Raw genomic sequence first — 20,636 nt, forward strand, 5'->3', positions numbered from 1 at the left:
TCGCTCTCGTTGTATAGCCATGTTCGAGTGGCGCATGTCTACGCACAAACGAATGGAGCCCTCAGCCGGCTTGTTGGGTACGGGTACAATGGGAGAGGCCCATCGGGTGGATCCCACTGCCGGCTCAATGATATGAAGCTCCAGTAGGCGTTTTAGCTCCTCTTCAACTTGTATTTGTATGTTTATTGGGATGCCCAAGAAATGTTGGGCAACTGGTTTGACGTCTGGGTCAATGTGGAGTCTTATTTTGCAGTTGCGCACTTTGCCAAGACATTTGAAGAGGTTTGGCTATGTCTTTGTGACATCCCCCTCAGGGACCATATATTTGTGGGCCATCAGTTTGAATAAGATGCGGACAAGTCCCATGTCGATCACGCCAAATCTAAGCAGGTGACTTTAAAGAGTTTGCACTTAAGGAGTTCCCAAATGCCTAAAATCGATGACTCGTGCACCAAAACCTTTGTCATGGATCAAAGGAATTTTGTGATTACCAACATCAAGAAGGTGGACGGAAAAGAGTCTAGAGAAGCTTTGCAAAATAAAGTGCTTGCATGGCTGTGTCAAAGAACAGTGCCTGGAGTTATCAGGGTGTCGGACCTGAAGATACTACGCAGGATCGACCTGAGTGACTGGTGCGCACAGGAAACAAGTGACTGTGTCCTAGTGGGGTGCGGGTTCAGCTCTTTACCCTCATATCTCAGATCATGTAATTACCTCCCCATGGGTTGCTCGAACTGTAAATTAATACTCTGATGTATGATTGGACCTTTCTCAACTCATGTTGATCTGACCGCATGATATTTTCTATGGGGAGTAGACTCCTTATTGTTTTTTTAGTTTTTTATGGCAATTGTGCTGTGTTTCTATATACTGTTTCTTCCCCTCCTATTTTATGTTTTTTGTTGTATATTTTTCTGTGTTGTTTTGTCTGTATGCATCATCATGCCTCCAAGTCCATTGTGCGCGATATAAATTCAATAAAAGTAAAAGTAGATGGCAGTCCTGAAGCTAAAATGCAGAAGTTCTTGGCATCAGTGGAGAGGACATGTAGTTGTATTTGGGCTGTGTGTGCCTTGTGTGCGCAGACCGTGGTAAAGGTGCCCTTGCACGCAGAGGTGTGTTGGAGCCATAAGGGAAGATATCGACTTGTGAGAGCCGCAGTTTTGGCGAATGGGGCAGGCGGTTGTACGCCCCTTTGCTCATGACATTGAAGTTTGCGCCTGTGTCAATGAGGAATTTTGTTGGCGTTTTGGAAACCTGGAGTGTCAAGATGGGGCTATATTTAATTTGCCGTCTCTTTTCTACTGCCCATACATATCTTTTACTCATTTGGCTATCGTATGAAGAGGAGGAATCACTCCCCTACTGTGAACTTATCTTCACGCAGCGGACGCTTATTCGAGGTCTATAAGAGGTTATTTATTTTATTTTATTTTTACTTTTACATTTATAAAGCGCTCATACAACCCGTGGGCATCGAGGCGCTGTTAAAGGAATTGTGTTTTTTTTTCTTCTTAGTTGCGTAATTGTTTTTTTTTTTTTTGTCTTTGTTATGTATTTATAACGCGCTTAAACACCGAAAGGTTTCTAAGCGCAGACCCGGGGATCGAACCTGTGTTGCTTCGTGTCGTCTTGCTTGGAAGACACGCACGTTGCAGCTGAGCTATCCTCCAGGATAGCTCAGCCTCCTCTCCTGTCAGGAGACCAGAATGATTTCCTGGGGTTCTGGCGGATGTTTTAATTCTGCGAGGGGCGGTATCTCCTGCACTTGCGGCTCACCCTCCTGTCTTCTGGTCGGTGTATTGGATGGCGTCTGCTGGTTCTCGGGGAGGTTGAAGGTGCAGGCGGTGTCAGGGCATTCCTGCAGACTGCTCTAAAGTGGTCATCACCACCACATTCTGCACACTTCTGGTTGATGCCTGGGCATGTGCCTTCATGTGGGAACTCATAGCCGTATTGGTAGCCCAATTTTGTTAATTGCATAGGTTTGTCGTGCTGAGCTGGCGTCAATTTTCTAACGGTTTTCTGGTCCTTTGTGTCTGCTGATATCTTCACCCGTCCCAGGCTGACCTCTTGTTGCATGATTGCCGAGTCATTGCGGGCCATCAGTAGTATTTTGTCGAGGGTCCTCTGCATCTGGAGCAGTTCCCATTTGAAGTCAGCAGATTCGCACCCCACGATGATTGGGGAGCGTAGAGCCTCATCATTTGAGTAAGACGGAAAGCGCAGTGCTTCATTCGGATGTGCAGCCTCATAACATAGTTTTCCATGGTTTCACCCTTCTCCTGCATGGTTGTGTGAAATATATGTCTCTTGTAATCTACGTTGGCGTGCAGGGGGAAATAGGTGTCCAGCACCTCTCGTATTTTCTGGTACGTGGCCTTTTCTTCATCGACAAACTCGTAGAGGATGTCCCTTACCGCCGCTCCCACTGCCAACGTGATGATGTTCTTGTTTCGTGCATGATCCATGGGGCCCAGGGCCCCCACATATACGCTAAGTCTTTCATCCATCTGACCCACCTGGGTAACAGCTTTCCTGTGTCCTTAAGCTCGAACAACTGGGGTAGTTGCCACGGGGCAGTTCCACCCTAGCTATGAAAAAATGCCTCCAAGAGTCTTGCGAGTACTGTCTTGGGAATGTCTTCTTCTAACATTGTCCTGTGTTGTGTTTCTTATTGCAGCAGGGAACTGTCTGGGGTGCCAGTAATTGTGGAACTCCTGCCTTCACTGTTGTGCCCTGGTGCACCCGTGTAGGGGTGGGCCACTTACCTTGTGCATATGCAGGGTGGCCTTGGGACTGCACATTTCTGTTCAAAATTCCTTGTGCAATGTTGTGAGGGCCTGGGTCTGCACAACCCTCTGTCACCTTATGTGGCCCCCAGGGGACGCTGTGGGCACTATTTGCAGCCTTAATGGAATCACAGTTGCGGCACGGGGTGGTCTGCCATGAGAAACGTCAGCTTCAGCAGCCTCACCTTGGGTCCGGATCACCTCCGCAGCGCCCGGGTCCGTGGGAGCAGTGGGGGCAGGACACGCCTCCCACTCCTATGTCCCACGAGAGAGGGACGGTATTAAAAAGGACTGTGCCGGGTCAGTCGTTCCCGTTGCCAGTGTTGTGTTGTAGGTGCCTCCTACAAGACAGATAGTCAAGCCGCTTTTATTATTAGCAGTTCGCTTCTGCACAAATGAATGAAAGCCCACTACGAAGACACGTCCGGTCTCAACTTCTTTATGTTCGAAACTAAACTTCCTTCCCCAACACATCAGTTCCCTTCCCTCGGATCCCGCCCCCTCCCTAACCCGAACTTCCACATAACAATGTGACTTGACTGTAAATCACAACATGACAACCATGACAGCTTCAGTAGCACTCGCCCACCTCCCTGAGATTCAAGCTGCAACATGATAAACAAAAGAATAATGTCATAACTGGAATCAAGCCCGCCGTGGAGACAAGGGCGCTGGCTAATTGCTGTTTTCTGCCGTGTACGGCTGGAGATGGCAAAAAACAATACTGTTATCATTTGGTAAAGTTGTCCTGTCTTCGGTGCTGCTATTCATAACGAGAAAAAACTAGAGGAGCTGCACGACGAGACAAATCATGCGCATGACAAGCGAACCAACGGATCCAGATGCGGACTCAAAGAGAAAGACGCGCCAACAAGTAAGCGCAGCATTTGGTGTCCTACCCCGTCTCTCAGCCCCTGTTACCATCACCTGCCCTAATAAGACATAAAGTGCCTCCTTCTTTAACACAGGCCCGCCTCCCCTTTACCAGTTTGGCCCCTGAGGAGGAGATAGCAAAGACCCCAACGTTGGGAAATCTGGATAAGAGAGCTGACGATCGGCAGCCCCAGGCAGAAATAGTACTGTTAAAGACTAGAGTCACAATACATGGAAACGAGGGGGCTAATGACCCTGAGGAATATGAACTAGAGGGGGAAAATCTGCCCAGAAATGACTTCCATCATGACACACAGGAAGGGGCCAAAAATGAGGACCAGCAGCCCATGAAAAAAAATGATTCAATCATGACCCCATAACTGCAGGACACCTCGGATTTATCTGAGCTACGAGTGAACTTGCCAGCAGATGTACCGAGTCTATCCTCGATACTGCCTGGCAACTTGTCTGCCCACAGGGATCAGACACCATTAAGAGAAGTGTCACCGGCCAATAGAAACAACCTTACAGCCACAACTTCCTCAAGCTATACTAATGAAACAACTCCAATCTTACAATTGCAAAGGCAAAAGCAAATCGGGAACAACCAGAATAAAGAGAAGGGGATTGAGGGTAAAACTGGAAAAAGTCTCCCATATCAGGAGCTGAGACTCCACAGGCTCAAGCTGAACTCTCAGCCCCTGAACAAGGTCAAGGGGGAACGAGCCAGCAGCAGCAAAATGCTCAACTGGACAAAGGCCGTCCAATGGCAGTAAGCGTCTGGAGATAGGCAAAGAGGATCCCTCCAACCATACAAACGACCTGGACTGGCATGAAGATTTGTGGGATGACTCGTTTAACCAAGCAAACATATCCCCATTTAGAGCTCCATCCAAAGAGCGGGTTAAGAGGTCAGCAAAGCACCAAATTGAAACAGGTCAAATAGAAAAGGAAAGAATGGGACGATCGATACAGACTGCTAACGAGGGGAACTTACTCTTGAATCAGGAAAGTTGGAATCACCCTTTGCCACAGGTAGAAGTAAGTAACCCTGAAACACCTATACATAAAACCTCAACTTTGGCTAATAAGTTAATTCAAGACATTGCAAATCTTACAGGAAAAATAGTGAGCGAGAAAAAAAGGAACTTGTCTTTCATTATGGAAAAAATTGCTGCATTGGAAGGAGAAGACCTACAGAACCGTCCTACGCAGATGGAAAAACAACAAGATGAAAGAGCCAAGCTTATACAATGGCCAGAGACAGCAGATCTATCGAGTATGCCATGTCCCAGATTGGACCAAGGGCGCCAACCAAGAATGATCAATGATGGGGCCTTAAGGAAAATCAGTGAGATGTGTGACAAAAGTCGACAGGATGATTTCACTCACATCCAGAATGTTGTCATGGCAGCCCTAAACACAACAATGGCTCCATTTCTGAAACTTTATGAGACCATCAGTGAGTCAGTAAACTCGGCCTATCCATTGAATCTGAACATGAATGAGCAGGTTACCGCACTTGCAGGATTCGCAAAAAGATCGGATGCAAGGCTAGAAAAGGAATCAGACACCTCTTGCCAATGGCAAAGTCGATTATGTGATCTGGCGTGCCAAGACACAAACGATAAACACCTACTAATGGAAGCCATCCTGGAAGAGCACAAGTGGATAAGGAAATCTTGTGAAGTAAGAGCTACCGTTAGTGGAACCCATAAAGACTTACAAAGCATGAGCCCGATACCCAATCTCCCAGGCAAAAAATCAGCAACGGGATTGGATCCTAATAACTTTACAAAAAGCATGGGAGGTACGATGCTTCAGGGTAAGGGTCAAATAAACACCAAGAAAATGAAAGGGGCACTCAAGGAAAAACCAGGAAATAAGGAACAAATCCCAATATACTCAATTTTACAAGAAGGAAACCATCAAGACAAGCCAGAGACAGTGAATGTAGAAAATAGATCTCCCCTTTCGCCCCCCCCATCAGCTCTACCAGAAAAAACAAAAAAACAAGCAATCAAACGCAAAGCAAACGGCTCACGAGCATTCCTAAGAAACATGCAAACTCCGCCACGAGAAGATTTGAAACCACCAACAAAGAAACTAAGAAGAGAACTGATACTAAGCCAAGTCCCTAACAATAACTCCCACTGTAAAGAGGTTCATATAAGGGAAGAGGATTCCGATGTAATGTCAATAGTGCATCTAGATGCCTCTGAGTGTCTGAGTGACCTCATTGAATTAATTAAAAATAACCATGAGGACGAAACATGGGAGAACATCAGTATGACAGACTGACAAGTCATTGATAAATACTCAAATTCGGCTGATAAAAAAAGATAGAAATGAAGAAGACAAGCATATAGCACAGAAGAACGAAAATAGAAGGAAAGAACTTTTACATACATACAATACAATTCGCCAATAAGAAGAGAAGAAAGGGGGATGGATCGCACCCGGGAAAGGGAGGACCAAAGACCTCCAGGCCCAAAAACACATGCACTAAATCGGAAAGATAAAGATGACCTTTCTTATAGAAAGAAGCAGGACCAGCACAACTGGGAAGAGAGAAAATACCAAAAACGACAAAATGAAAATGAAAAAATACCACGGCTGCCACCCAGTGAAAGTGAGAATGGCAAAAAAAACTGTCTGGAAAGGCGAGCCAGGAGAAGGGGCTCAAGGGAAAAGAATTCAAACAAAAAACGACTTAAACTGAAACTAGAAAGTATTACTAAAGACCATAAGAACATACTTTTGAATAGAAAAAATATAACTACATTGCTAAACCAGCTGCTACTAGCTGAGAAACCCAGGCCAGATGACATAGCGATCGTTAAATTTATTGACGAAAGCAGGATGGATCTGATCATTATACATTTCAGATCAGAGAGGGCAAGAGACATGGTGCTGAGAACAAAGAACAAACTATGGCACCCGGGATTGAGGCTAAGCATAGTAGAGGAAAGGGGGAGAAGAGCAAGACTGGAGGAAAGCATCCGACCGAGACAAGAGCGGTCAGCCAAAAAAACAAACCAAGTCGACACAAACCCGCCTAAGTATTACCAAAGGAATCCCTCAAATGCTCCAATGGAAAAAAACAGTCGAAAGGAAGAAAATAGCAAGGGATCCGCCAAGGACGGGAAATCAAAAACCTACGGACAGAATGCTGTCAAAAATGAGTTACACAGTGGATAACTCAAGACCACAGTTAAAGCATCCCAGACCTAGAGAAGTTAAACAGGCCACAGGGGTAAAGAAAACAGGAAGCTCTAAAATTAGAATGGAAGAAAAGAAACAATATAGGCAGAAGAAAGAACCAGTGCAAAAATCCCTGTTGGCCTCATGGAATACCAGGGGTTTTGGACACCTGTACTCGGGGAAACGGAATTCTTGTCGGAATTTGAGATGATATGTATACAGGAATCCTGGATAAGAACTCACCCCCTCTGTGAGGGATATCAAGTATACATTAATCCAGCTCTAAAAGGCCCACTGGGAAGACCTAGAGCCGGCCTTCTGACCTTAATTAAAGATGACTGTGATTTACAGATACGAGACCATCAAACCCCGAATCCATACGTTCAAGTATTAAAACTGGTCAAAAACAAAGGAACATTGGAATCCAGAATGCTCCTAATTAACACATATCAGAGTAGTCAAGACTGTGACATTGAGAAATACATGGCCGCCATTATGGGACCCGTGGACATATTCATGGATGAAGATCCAGAACAAATGATTCTAATATGCGGAGACTTGAACTTAACGCTTCTGGATGAAAAGGGAAGGCTGAAAAAAGGTCAGACCTAGGAATACTGGAAAATAGATGGATCACAGAACTGAATATCCGTGACATGAGTATGTTAAATGGACAGACACGGGGCGACATACCAGGGGCAGAAACCTGATTTTGCAGCCTCAAGAGTGCCTGTCTAGACTACTGCTTTGTCTCCAGAAATACACCAGGGTGTATTAAATCACTGACTGTAAAGAAACAAACAACTAGTGACCACGCATTACTAGAAACAGAACTTTTATGGAATATAAAGGTGAACACTAAACCAACCAGATGACCAATGGAAATATCATGGGGAGTAATCGGATCAGAATAAAGCCCTCTAATATTCCGAAATTAGTGGATACATTGGGCAATAACATTAGAAATAATAATAATGCCACAGAATATAGATGGGTGTTAAAAGAATTTGAAGTGAAAACAGACATCAATAAAAGTACCACAATTGTAAGAAAACACGCATATAATAGGGAAGTAGTAAAGAAGAGAAGAGAATACCGAGCCGAGCATGGAAGAATTCGCCAAAGTGACCTCCCGGAAAAATTAGACCTCCTAAAGCTGAGTAAACAACTACACAAAAATTGGTTAAAATCATCTAAGACCTGGAGAGCACAGGTGGATGCAGAAGACATGCATTACTTACCGTAAAAGCATTTCTGATGATTGTATCTGCTTAGATTCACATGCTGTGCATATGGTCCGACATCCATGGGTAACCAGGGGTATTGCATCTTGTCTTTCGGAGACTGAAAGGGGACGTCGGCATAGGCTGTCTGTAACACTATCCTTATCGTGACGTGTGTAGTACCCAAAATCCCTCACGCGCCGAGGTCCCTCCGATTGTATTTTTTCTGCCATGAGGGAGCCCCAGGCTATAGTGAGTGAGTACATAAGAGAGAAGTAGTAAGAAGTCTATGCTCCTTCCATCCGAGCGGGGAGGCAGGGACGGCACTTGTGAATCTAAGCAGATACAATCATCAGAAATGCTATTACGGTGAGTAATGCATGTCTTCTGATGCTTGTTAATCTGCTTAGAATCACATGCTGTGCATAGACTAGCGAGCAGTACCCCGAGTTGGAGGTGGGTTGTGAGAAGGAACAGTAGAGAAAAGATGTCTTAGTACTGCTTGTCCCACCTGAGAATCAGACCTAGAATGAGTGACTAGGCAATAGTGTTTTGTAAAGGTGTGTACAGAACTCCAGGTTGCCGCTTTGCAAATGGACTCTAGGGGAACATTTGCAATGAATGCTATGGATGCCCCAGTGCCTCGAGTAGAGTGTGCTCTAGGCTTGAAGGGCAGTTCTCTCTTTGCAAGAGTGTAACATAGTGTGATGCATTTGACAATCCACCTTGAGATTGCTGATTAAGAGACAGGATCCCCTTCTCTACCAGCTGCCACTGAAACAAAGAATTGTTTAGTCTTCCTCAGTGGTTTAGTTCTTTCCATGCAAAACATGACTGCCCAGCGCACGTCTAGTGTGTGAAGGCTTCTTTCGGCCATGTTAGTAGGTTTCTGGAAGAAGGTGGGTAGTTCGAATGACTGGTTTACATGGAACTTTGAAATACATTTCGGCGCAAACCTGGGATGTGTGCACAGAACTGCCTTATCTTTGTGGACTGTAACAAAGGGGTCTAAAACAGAAAGAGCCTGTAGTTCGCTAACCCATCTGATAGAAGTGATAGCCACTAGGAAGGATGTCTTATAAGTCAGATCTTTCAGACTTGCTTTATGCATAGGCTCAAGGGGAGCTCCCATGAGACTGGTCAAAACCACATTCATTTCCCACCCAGGGGCTGGATGAGAGATGGAAGGATAAATCCTCTTAACCCCTTCCATAAAGGCTTTAATTACTTGTATCTTCCACCACAATACCTTTTGCCGTGATGTGGTGTAGGCTGACAGCGCAGCCAGATGAACCTTTAAGGAATTGAAGACTAACCCAGTGTCCAACAGATGAGTTAGATACAACACAATGGGTGAGGGTGAGCAATCAATGGGATTGACGCCCTTGGAATTGCATCAGTTGACAAACCGTTTCCATTTGCTGGTATAGCAATAACGTGTATTAGGCTTTCTCGCTTCCCTGAGTATGTCCATGCATCTCTGAGGGAGTTGCAGGTGTCCAAACTCTGTGATCTCAGGAGCTGCTAGGTTCAGAGTTTGTGGGGATGGGTGGAGGGTCTCCTCTCTGTCCTGAGACAACATGTTGTATGGGCAGGGCAGTTTGACTGGTGGGGAGAGGGACATCTCCATCAGGTGAGCGAACCAGTGTTGGCGGGCCCACATGGGGGCCACCAGTATCATGGTAATTGGTTCCTGGTGCATCTTGTGCACTATCTTATTGAGAAGGGGAGTTGGGGGAAAAGCGTAGACAAATTTCCCCAACCAAGTTATCCAGAGACGGTTCCCCCTGGATCGGTTCTGGGGGTACCTGGAGGCGTAGTCTTGGCATTGGGCGTTCTCCTGAGTAGCGAATAGATCGATCTCTGGGAAACCCCATTCTGCGAAGACGTTGGACACAATTTCTTCGTGCAGCCGCCATTCGTATTCTTCTGGCAGAGGAAAATCTCTTCTGAGTACGTCTGCCAGAAGATTGAGTTCCCCTGGACCATGTTGGGACAACAAAAACATCATGTGTTTGAGAGCCCATATCAAAATGTTCTGGGACAGCTTGGATAGCCCTGGAGAGTGAGTGCCCCCCTGTTTGTTCAGGTAATACATTGCTGTAGTGCTGTCGGTTAAGATCAGCACTGTCTTCCCTTGCAGTTGGCCCTGAAAGGCTTTCAATGCTTTGAACACCGCTAGTAGCTCCAGTAAGTTTATATGATTGGATGCTACCTGAGGGGACCACACTCTGTGTGATGTCTGCTGTAGCAGGTGAGGCCCCCACCCCGTGAGAGATGCGTCTGTCGTAAGAGTGGCTTTCACTGCAGGGGTGGTGAAGGTCTTCCCCTTCAAGAGGTTTTCTCTTGACCACCACTGCAGAGAGAGAACGAGGGCTGGTGAGACAACTAACAGATCTTCCCATTGTCCGCTGGCCTGACACCACTGGCTGTTGAGCCACTCTTGCATGGGACGCATGCGCAGCTGCGTGTGGGGAACCAAGTATATGCATGACGCCATCATCCCTAGCAACCACATGGCTTTGCGTACCGTCACCTCCCAACTGGCTACATATTGAAGAAACTGAGAGAGCATGTTCTGAACCCTCTCACTGGAAGGGAAGACAAGGCCGTCTTCCGTCCGAATTAGCGCTCCCAGAAATTGTTTTACTTGGCTGGGGACTAAGCTGGATTTCTTTTCGTTGATTGAAAAACCCAGGTTGAAGAGGAGATCTACTGTTTTTGGGTGTTTGAAAAACAAGCGTCGAAGGAGTCCCCCTTGATGAGCCAGTCGTCGAGGTATGGGTAAACTGGGATTGATAGTCTGCGCAGGTGTGCTGCTGCCACTGCCAGGACTTTGGTAAACACCCTTGGCGCTGAGGCGATGCCGAAGGTGAGTACTTTGAACTGGTAGTGTTTGTCCTGAATCATGAACCTTAGGTATTTTCTCTCCGCTGGCAACATTAAAATATGAAAGTATGCATCTTTCATATCCAATGTTGCCATGAAGTCCCCCTGTTTCAGCAATGGGATCACCTCCTGTAGTGTTACCATGCAAAACTTCGGGGGCTTTATGAACTTGTTCGCTGGGCGCAGGTCTAGAACAGGACGCATGGTGAGATCCTTTTTGGGTACAAGGAAATACACTGAATAGATACCCTTGTTTACCTAAAGAATCGGGACGGCTTCTATGGCGTCCTTTCCCAGCAGAGCTTCCACCTCTTGGTTCAGGATCCGAAGATGGTCCGGTGAAAGGCGTTGTGATCGCGGCGGTCTGAACTGTGGAGGTCGGGCGAATTCCACACCATAACCATGGGCGACCGTCTTTAAGACCCACTGGTCTGAAGTTATCCCCTCCCATGCCTTGAGGAAAGATGTTAATCACCCCCGATCGGGGAGACATGGGAGGGGACCTGGACTTGGTGGTCATTTCTGACCAGAAGCTGAGGCTCCTCTGGGATTGGGCCTGTGCCTCTACCGTTGCTGTGTTTCTGACCCCTTGGGGGGTAGTAGGTAGGGCTTCCGGATGCTTGATTCGTGTTGAAGTTACACGTGCCGTAGTTGTTCTGATCGGCACGAGCTTGTCCTCGAAAGGACCGCTGAGAATTATTAGCCCTCTGGGAGGAGGGTTTCTGTGTAATCTGGTGCAAAGACTTTATAGTCTCGTGCTCCTTCTTGGCCGTCTCCAACGCTTCATCCACTGCTTTCCCAAAGAGGTTAGTGTCCTCAATGGGTTTGTTAATGAGAGAGGCCTGGGTCTCAGGTATGAACTCCGACGAGCGCAGCCATGCGTGTCTTTTTAGAAGAGTACCTTGTGCAAGAGGCCTGCCTGCTGTTTCTGCAGTGTCCAGGGTGTTCTTCACCACATTCTGATTAACCAGTTGCCCTCCGAAACAATGGTGAGAAGCTTTGTTCTGGCTGGTTCAGGAACCTCCTGGAGGCCTTCTCGGAGCAAGTTCCATTGGGCATCAGCATAGCTTGCTAATAGCGTAGTATTATTAGGAACCCGAATGGTGTATGCAGCTGCTGACGTGACATGTTTGCCCAGGGCATACAACCTTTTAGACTCCTTGTCTGGTGGTGATTCTCCAGTGGCAAGGGGTACCCCTGCCCTCTTTCGAGTGGTAGTCACTAACAGTGAGTCTGGGATGGCGTGCCCCTTGATATTCAGAGGGTCGGTAGGGGAAGGCCAAAATAGTTTCTGAGCAGGTGTGACCAAAGATGGAGCCACCCGTCTCCGGACAGAGTTAAGGAGGGGGATGGATTGACTCACTGGAGGTTTTTCTTTAAGAATTCTGATGCTTTTTTCAACATGGAGTTGAAAGCCATTTGGTCATCCACAGGGGAGGCCTGGCGAGCCGGAGTGGACGGAGGAGAATCCAGGACCAAAATATCAGAGTCCTGATCTTGTTGTGTCCAAGGGGTTTCACCTTCCTGCTGGGTCTCCTCCCAGTTGTCTGTCGTGTCCTGTTGATCCTCCTCATACTTTTCGAGAAAGGACGCTTCTTCTTCCTCATTATAGATATCTCTATAAGTATCCATATGGATCAAGTCTTCTTGTTGGAAAACCTGAGACTGATCTACTAGAACTTGAGGGTTAGGGTCTACCCAGGCTTTTTTCGGGGGCGGATGATCTGAAGAGGCGATGATCTTTTCAGTAGTCCATTTAGAGGACCCGAACGGGCCGGCGCAAGGAGAAGTGACATTCTCTGCACTTTGACGTCGAAAGGGAACTTCTAAGGGTGTCGGAGAGAGTCTCTTGACTATCTACGTAAATCCCATCGGAATCAGGAACATAATCCGCCGAAAACTTTCCAGCGGATTGACCCATAATCTTTGGCAGAACCGGGATAAAACCCACCGCCGCTGCGATCCTCCCGATGCTACTTTGGATAGTCGCCGAATCGTCGAGAGACAAAGGCTGCGATGATTTGTTGGCAGCAGAAAGACCGTCCGGGCCACCGGGAGGTTTAGCGGACGGGTTTTCGGTAGAGGCCCAGTCATACCTTTTGGGCCTATAGAGGCCTTGGAACTCATCGAAGCGTCGGGCTCCCGACTTTCGACGTGTGTAGGATTAGGAGTAGCACCCTTGGTCTTTTCTGTTTGCCCAGTCGCCATGCGCTGCTGCGAATGCGGGGAAGGCCGTGGATCAGAGCGATCCGGGGGAACCGGCGAAGATTTCGACAGCCCTGTTGGCGCTTTCGCCTTTTTCGACGCAACCATCGAAATTGGCATAGGGGTTGTGTGCTTAGTGTTACGGTGCGATTGTACGCCCCTGTCGCTGAGTGTGGTCCCTGTAGCAAGACCTGAGTCGAGCCTGTAAGGGTCAGGGATGGGCGTGGCAGACCTAGAAGTGTCCGCCTCAAGGTCTATAACATCCGCGTTGGACGTTTGGTCATCCGAAGTACCCCCGTCACTTTCGGCTGGTGTGGCGGTGGGGGAGGAGGGCTCCACACGTGACATGCCGTACGCGGCCCACCGCTTTACACAGCGCTCCTTAAGGGTCTTGGGCCGAAGGAGTTTGCACGCCGCACACCGCTTCTCGTCGTGCTCTAGGGGGAGACAGGAGTTACACATCCTGTGCTCGTCCTTCCAAGGATATCTGACCCTACACCTAGGGCAGAATCTAAAGGGAGTCCTTTCCATAACAAAAGGTAAGGATGACCAGACCAAAAGGGAAAGGAGGAAAGACATACTAAAACAATATGGCCACCCTGACCCCACTCTCCCTACTGTATAGGTCAGCCAGAGGGCCCGACCACCTGGACAATCTGGCCGCCGGATCTTAGGTGCCGAAATCCACAGCCGTAGACAATTCCCCCGTAGTCTTCGTCGAAGATGTTCTTATTGACAAAGTGACTTAACGGGGAATAAACCGACAATTCAGTAAAGATAAACAATGTCTCTAGTAAGAGCTCTGCTATTGGGCGACCAGTTATCTGGGGGGAAAAAAACAATCTGAGGGACCTCGGCGCGTGAGGGATTTTGGGTACTACACATGTCACGAAATGGACAGTTACAGACACGCCAATGTCCCCTTTCTGTCCACGAAAGACAAGATGCAATACTCCGCGGTTACCACTGGATGTCGGACCATATGCACAGCATGTGATTCTAAGCAGATTAACAAGCATCAGAACAAATGTTAGCAGCAATTACGACTGGTAATGCACGATCCCAGTGGGAAATCATAAACAAGGGAGAAGAGGTTCAACCCGCCATAACTAAGAATCAAGTATCAAAGGAAGCATGTAAGAAACTCGCCACACACTTGAAAAAACTGCGCCACACTTGTATAGGGGAACTTGTTGGGATTTATGCAATTTGATTCGTTTGCGGCAAATTACCACTCAATGCCCTTTAGGATAACACGTGTTTCGACACACCAGTGTCCTTATCAAATCAGGGCTATTAGAAAGCTAACATTTCATATTGCATATTTTAATCCTAAATTCCATTTCAATTTTTCCAATTTGAAGAGCCAATAATTCACGGGTTAAATCCCCCTGTAAAGTTTCACTAAATTTCCTTCCGTCGGAAGCATGGGTGAACCACTTTACAGCACTTTTTAGAGATAATTTGGCCTCAAAATCACCTAAAAAAAACATATTTTTGCACCCTGGCTTATAGATATCGATAAGGAAGACATAATATACAGAGTTAAACAGCTAAGCTCTTCAAGGGCAGCGGGCCAGATGGTATCTCAAATGGGATGATAAAAGAAAATGGAGAAGCCTGGGCGGACTTTTTCCTGGCTCTATTCCAGCAGATTATACAAACCAGAACAATTCCATCATCCTGGAAAGAAGCCCTGATAGTTCCTATTTTTAAAAAGGGGGATCGGACGAACCGGAGGAACTACAGGCCAATAGCCCTCTTGGATTCCATTGGGAAGATTTTTTCATCGATCTTGTTAAGAGACCTAAATAAATGGGCCATTAAGGCCGGGATCCTGGACAACCGCCAAACGGCCTTCATGACGGGAGCGGGTACTTCTCAGAACCTCTTCTTGCAAAACCTGTTAAAACTAAGAGCCCTGGAATCAAAAGGGACCATGTACTTAGAAGTCATAGACCTTGAACAGGCTTTTGACACTGTCTGTAGAGATCGTCTATGGGTAAAACTAAAAAAATGGCACTGTCCTGAGGATTTATTGGAAACGATTCAAGAGCTCTACACAGACACTACAAGTCAAATAATTGTATCAAAGGGAGGTGACACAACAGACACGGTCGGGACCTCCAAAGGTATTAAGCAGGGTTGTGCCTTAGCCCCCTTCTTATTTGTCTTATATATGGCAGACATGCAAACATCTCAAGGAACTGTAGGAGCTTTCCCACCTAAGCTGGAAGGATCAGAGCTATCGTGGGTCCTATAGGATAGATATGAGAGATATGGAGCATACTCCATGATTCCTATTATTACCTTTTTCAAACAAAAGGTAATACCCATCTTGACACATGGAGCTGAGACTCTCCTAAATCTAACATGGGAATCTTGGGGAAAACTAGAGGCCTACTTCTGGTGGAAAATTCTTAGACTCCCTAACTGTCTGACAATAGCAACAATTAGACACGAGTTGCGACTCCAATCCATATCCTTGATAGTCCTCTGGAAATCAATCTCCGTCTATCACAAATGCATAGTGGACAGTCCTGCAGCTCCCTTTGAGATCTTGAAATCCTTATCGAATACCAAGGGAGACAAAATTCTAAGAGCATGGAAGCAAAAATGTTCTGATGTACTTCTTCATAATAACATCAAAATGGAAACCCTCAAAACAAGCCCTGATAAGGCAAAGAGACGCCTAAAGGAAATGGACTGGCTGGAAACAGATACATTAAAGGCGGATAATAGACACTGCCACAATTTCATTTGGGAAAGAAAAGCATTGAAGTACTTACCCCATATATGAAAAGATTTCCTTCACCCTACTATCGTGACCTCCTGATGCGGTGTAGACTCAACCTACTACCATCGAGGGAAGTTCAGTTCCTGAGATAGCAAATAGGTGAACAGGGTGCCTTATGTCGCTTCTGTAAAAATCTGGAAATAATAGAGTCAACGAGGCATCTGGCTCTCTCCTGTCCGAAACTTCAAAGAGTCAGAAGCAGGTATTTGAGAAAACCACCGACCCCATTTGACTGTAACATAAAGGAGGAGTGGTGGGAGTGGCTAATGACAGTTCATAAAATTGGCCAGACGCTGGACGTCCTGGAACTGTTGGAACGGATCTTCACAGCAATAAAGGACGATGACGAATTTAATGAACTGTTCCTCGAAATTGGCAAAGACTGAGAGACTAACTCAACAGGATGAGTAGTAATAATTGATGACTGTGTTGTTAAAAGTTAACAATTGCCTTCTGTTGAACCAATAAAACAAAAAAACTATAAAAAAATTAAAAAAACAATAACTGGAATCAAGTGAGAAAAGACAGAAAAAAAATCATATTGTTCTGTGACGAAATTATACTACGGGCACCCCGACCAATGAAATACTGCTAGTGCTTCTAATGTGAGGACAGGTCTTTGCTGCCTTCTGGAGGCACACATATTCATCCTACAACTACTACCACTGCATTTAATCCATTCCATTCTATTTTACAGAGCACTTCTTTACCCTAGAGGACCTTTGGTTCTAGAGACAAATGATGTTACAGAATTCAAAATGACTTAGTAAATAGAGAGGATACAAAATATTAAACAACGGAATTAACAGAATGCAGTCAAACTAAAAGCGGTACCTGATAATCTCAAATAACAAAGCCAGGATGACAATCCAAATGAATGAGGATAGAGTCTGAGTAACTGAGGAAGAAGCTGAAGGAGCCGGTGGAGGATGGGAAAAAGATCATTGTTTGGTGATAGGAAGAAGGCAGTGAGGGAAGCCACCAATAGAAGAGTGACCGCATGATGTGATGACACATTTCTAACAGTCAGACTGAGCCCCTTAAAACCTGTAAAAACGAGGATGGTCTGCCAGGGCATCCTTTGTAGTCCTGCTATTGGGTGCATCAGGGCATGTCAAATGAAATTGTCTGTTTGATACTATAGTTCCTCAATCCTGACATGACAGGAAGGTGGATTTGGCATTGATAACAGTCTATCCGATATTGTGATATGGCCCAGCAGCCAAAGAGCACCAGCACAGAAGGTCAATCTTCCACAAACCGACTGGTGATGCTAGCACCAAATGGTCTGGTCATTTTCCAGTTTGTCATACAGTTCTCAACTACAGCCTAATTCCTGTCCTTGCTGCCCTCAGGAGCCCACCGATGAAAGATCCCTCCTTTGCAGGTGGGTAGCAGTAGTCAACACTCAAACGCAAGCACAGGAATTAGAGTCTGCCGCTCGACAGCAACAGCTTCAACTCTATGGCCAGCTGGATGCATGAGGATAGCACCATGGCATGCATCCCACACAGTGGTATTGCATCCCCGGGCAGATCCCAGAGAAATATAGTTAAGCAGCTCCGACCAAACCCAAAGTTAAGGCCCGCTTCATGGCCACTGAGGCCTTACAGTCTGGAGGTGCCAAATCAAGCCACCCTTCAACTTCAGCACCATCCTAGGAGTCCTCATGAGAATCACTGCCACAGCCATCCGTTTTTCTTTGGATATGGACTCGCCAGCAGTAAACAAGGCAGAGTACACTGCCAATTCATTTTTATGATGGACAGCCTCTAAAAGTTTGGCGGTTAAAAACCGATCCGTCTCTCTTTGATGAGTGATCCAACTGCAGTGAAGATACTCTCCAACAAGACACTAGCTTGGTGGCAGAAGGTAATTTACAGATTATGATCAGCTATGCAGACTTCTTGATTTGACAGTAAAGCAGCAATAAACATGGTAATATCCCAAGATTTTTTCATTTGTGCTGCTTCCTGCTATGAATTTGACAACTTCAATATTTAGGATGTTACTGAGCCCAAGCATACTCGTAAGTGCCCTACTCTGTCCCTCTGGCATCGTGAGCATCAAATACTACAATTTTCCCCACTCTCCTTCAGAACACCATTATACTCTGATCCTTTTGCAGCTCCCCTGTGGCGATATTTTGTATTTTACAGTCCATATATCAATTAGCAAACCGTTCCACTGGTCACCACTTTCTGTCTCAGTTTGCAAGTATCCCATTCAAGCAAAGGTATAAACATGTGAATACAACAAACACTCTTCCAAAAATTTTACACACCCCTAGTTCACCTGGCTCCAAATGTTGACAACAGATCTGGGGCCAATCATTTGAATAAAGTAGCCACCATCACTGAGCAATCATGCAACATTAAAAGCATTGACAAACAGAAACATACAGCTCTTTCAGAAGACGGGACAGACTAAGGTTCGTGGACTGGAAACAATATCTAAGATATACCTAAAGGCTGGTGGGACTATGAGAGTTTCTAGTTATTATTTGAGCAGCTAGGTCTATATATTTGTGAGATATGCCTTTAGCAGGTTTCTCTAGAGGGAAACCCATGTGGGGCAAACGTAAAAGTTAAAGAGACGGCCCCCAGAACAGTGATGTAGATAAGAACCTACATTCATTGTGATGTTAACCACCAGTCCAATAAATGTGATGCTGCACTGATTTTGTCTGAAAATACTTAACACTCATGCTACCAGCTGAATTTTGAAGGCATCCCCTAAGCTCTCCGGCTTCAGAAACCTGCTTGCAAAAGCCCTGCACCTCTTGTTGTCACAGGTGGCAAAGAGGTCTTTATCCAGAGTTCCACAATGGTGAAAGATCGCTGGAGCTGTCCACTCTGCATCTCCCACTCATGAGAGGAGTGGAGCTCTCTGCTGAGGGAAATCGCCATTATATTCTGAACTCCTGGGAGGTGAAAAGGAACGATGAACATCTGATGTTGTAATGTCCAGTGCCACAGTGTCTGTTCCTACCTGCTTGCGCATGTAGAGCATGGTGGTGGTGTTCTCTGTATAAATCTGCACCACCTTCCTGCTGACAAGTGGGAAGAACGATTTGAGTGTCCAAAAAAAGTCACAGAGCTCTAGGAGCTCAATGTGTTGAGCTTTCTCCTCCTACGGCCAGAGACCGCTGGCATGCTGGTCCTCCGAATGTGCACCCCAGCCTTCCAGAGAAGCGTTTGTGGTGACAGTGACCTGGTGCATCCAAAGCACATTGAGAAATTCCTGCATGGGGCGCATGCACAGCCTGCAGTGAAGTAGCAGGGGGATGAAAGATGACAACATGCCCTGCATGGAATTGTTGCTGCGGACAGAGACAGTCGGCATAGCGGAAAGCTGCTGCACCTTGGCAGGGAGTGCTTGAACCCTCTCTTCTGATGGGGTCAATGTGCAAAAGAGCATGTTGTGGTGCACTCCTAGGAACAGAGCTTGTTGATCTGGGATGAGACAAGACTTTGGGTAGTTGATGGAGAAACCTAGGGATTGCAAGCAGTGCTGTGCGCCGTCACAGTATAAGACGTTGCCCTCACCAGTCACTCGTCCAGGTCTGGCAGACCGCAGCGTAGACGTGCCACCACTGGAGCCAGGCATTTGATAAATACTCAAGGAGCCGAATGGAGACCGAAAGGCAGAGCCATGAACTGATAATGGCACCCTACCACTATAAAGTGCAGGTAGCAGCAGTGCTTTTGGCAGATTAATTCAAGCCAACACTTTTTGAAATAAACAAAACATACACTAACCATGGTATGTCTTAAAAAACAAGTGGCAGGACGCCTTCTTGTTTCATATATTTCGAGCCCGTAGTCCTTTCACATAGGGCCGTCCCTCCAGTTACACTTGCTCTAGTAGGGGTATGGCTAAAAACAGATTGTTTCTGTTGTTCTCATATTTGGTATATTAGACTATCCTTCTTCTGTTGTTCTGGAGTGAGGCCGAACATCTTGATAGCCCTAACCATCACAGCGGGAAAGGACTGATCTCGTCCATTAGGGAATCCCCTGGCACAATGTCATAGAATTTGTCTGATGTATATGTTGTGTGGACGCAGACTTGATCGTCCGTGGCCTCCTCCTCCTGCTCAGTGCCAGGCAGCTGAAGTGGTCTTAGAAGACGCTGAACCCTCACAGGGTGAGGGGAGCGAGTATTCCACTAAACCCTGGTTGTGGGGCTTGAGGTCCCTGCAGATCTGGCAACCTGTGATGTAGCTTGGTAACTAGAGCTTTTAGGGTGGCTAGAATGTCTAATGAAACATCGCAAGGAGCTGGTGGAACCCAACCTGGTGACGGAGTCTCTTGACTGGAAGGCCCCTGAGCAGGTGTTGCTCTACGAGGGGCCATGTCCGACCTTGGGCTGGGAGGTACAAACGCCAACTACTCATCTGATGACACAGGCAAGGGGTCTGACAATTGAAGCAATGGTTGAGGAATGTCCACCATAGCATCAGCAGGTTGACGGGATCTCTCTGGGGTGATCCCAAATGTTGTCAAAGCTGACGTTTGCAGGGCAGATAGCGCCATTGGTGGAGGTGGCACAGTCGGTGTAGGCTGTTTAGCAATAGTCTTAATCAACAAGGCTTTCAAGGTTATCGACACAGTAGTTTATGTACACGTTGATGAGGTTCTTGAGGTCGTT

At 46.4% G+C, this 20,636-nt stretch overlaps 1 protein-coding gene across 1 annotated transcript in view; it reads right to left on the reverse strand.

Moving 5' to 3' along the window:
* Positions 1 to 20,636, reverse strand: part of EPHX2 (epoxide hydrolase 2) — a 1,142,911-nt gene that overhangs the window by 993,838 nt on the left and 128,437 nt on the right. The window lies entirely within an intron of this gene.

The sequence above is a fragment of the Ambystoma mexicanum genome, chromosome 4p (assembly GCF_040938575.1).
Source record: "Ambystoma mexicanum isolate Mex_15411 chromosome 4p, UKY_AmexF1_1, whole genome shotgun sequence".
NCBI classification, from domain to species: Eukaryota; Metazoa; Chordata; class Amphibia; order Caudata; family Ambystomatidae; genus Ambystoma; species Ambystoma mexicanum.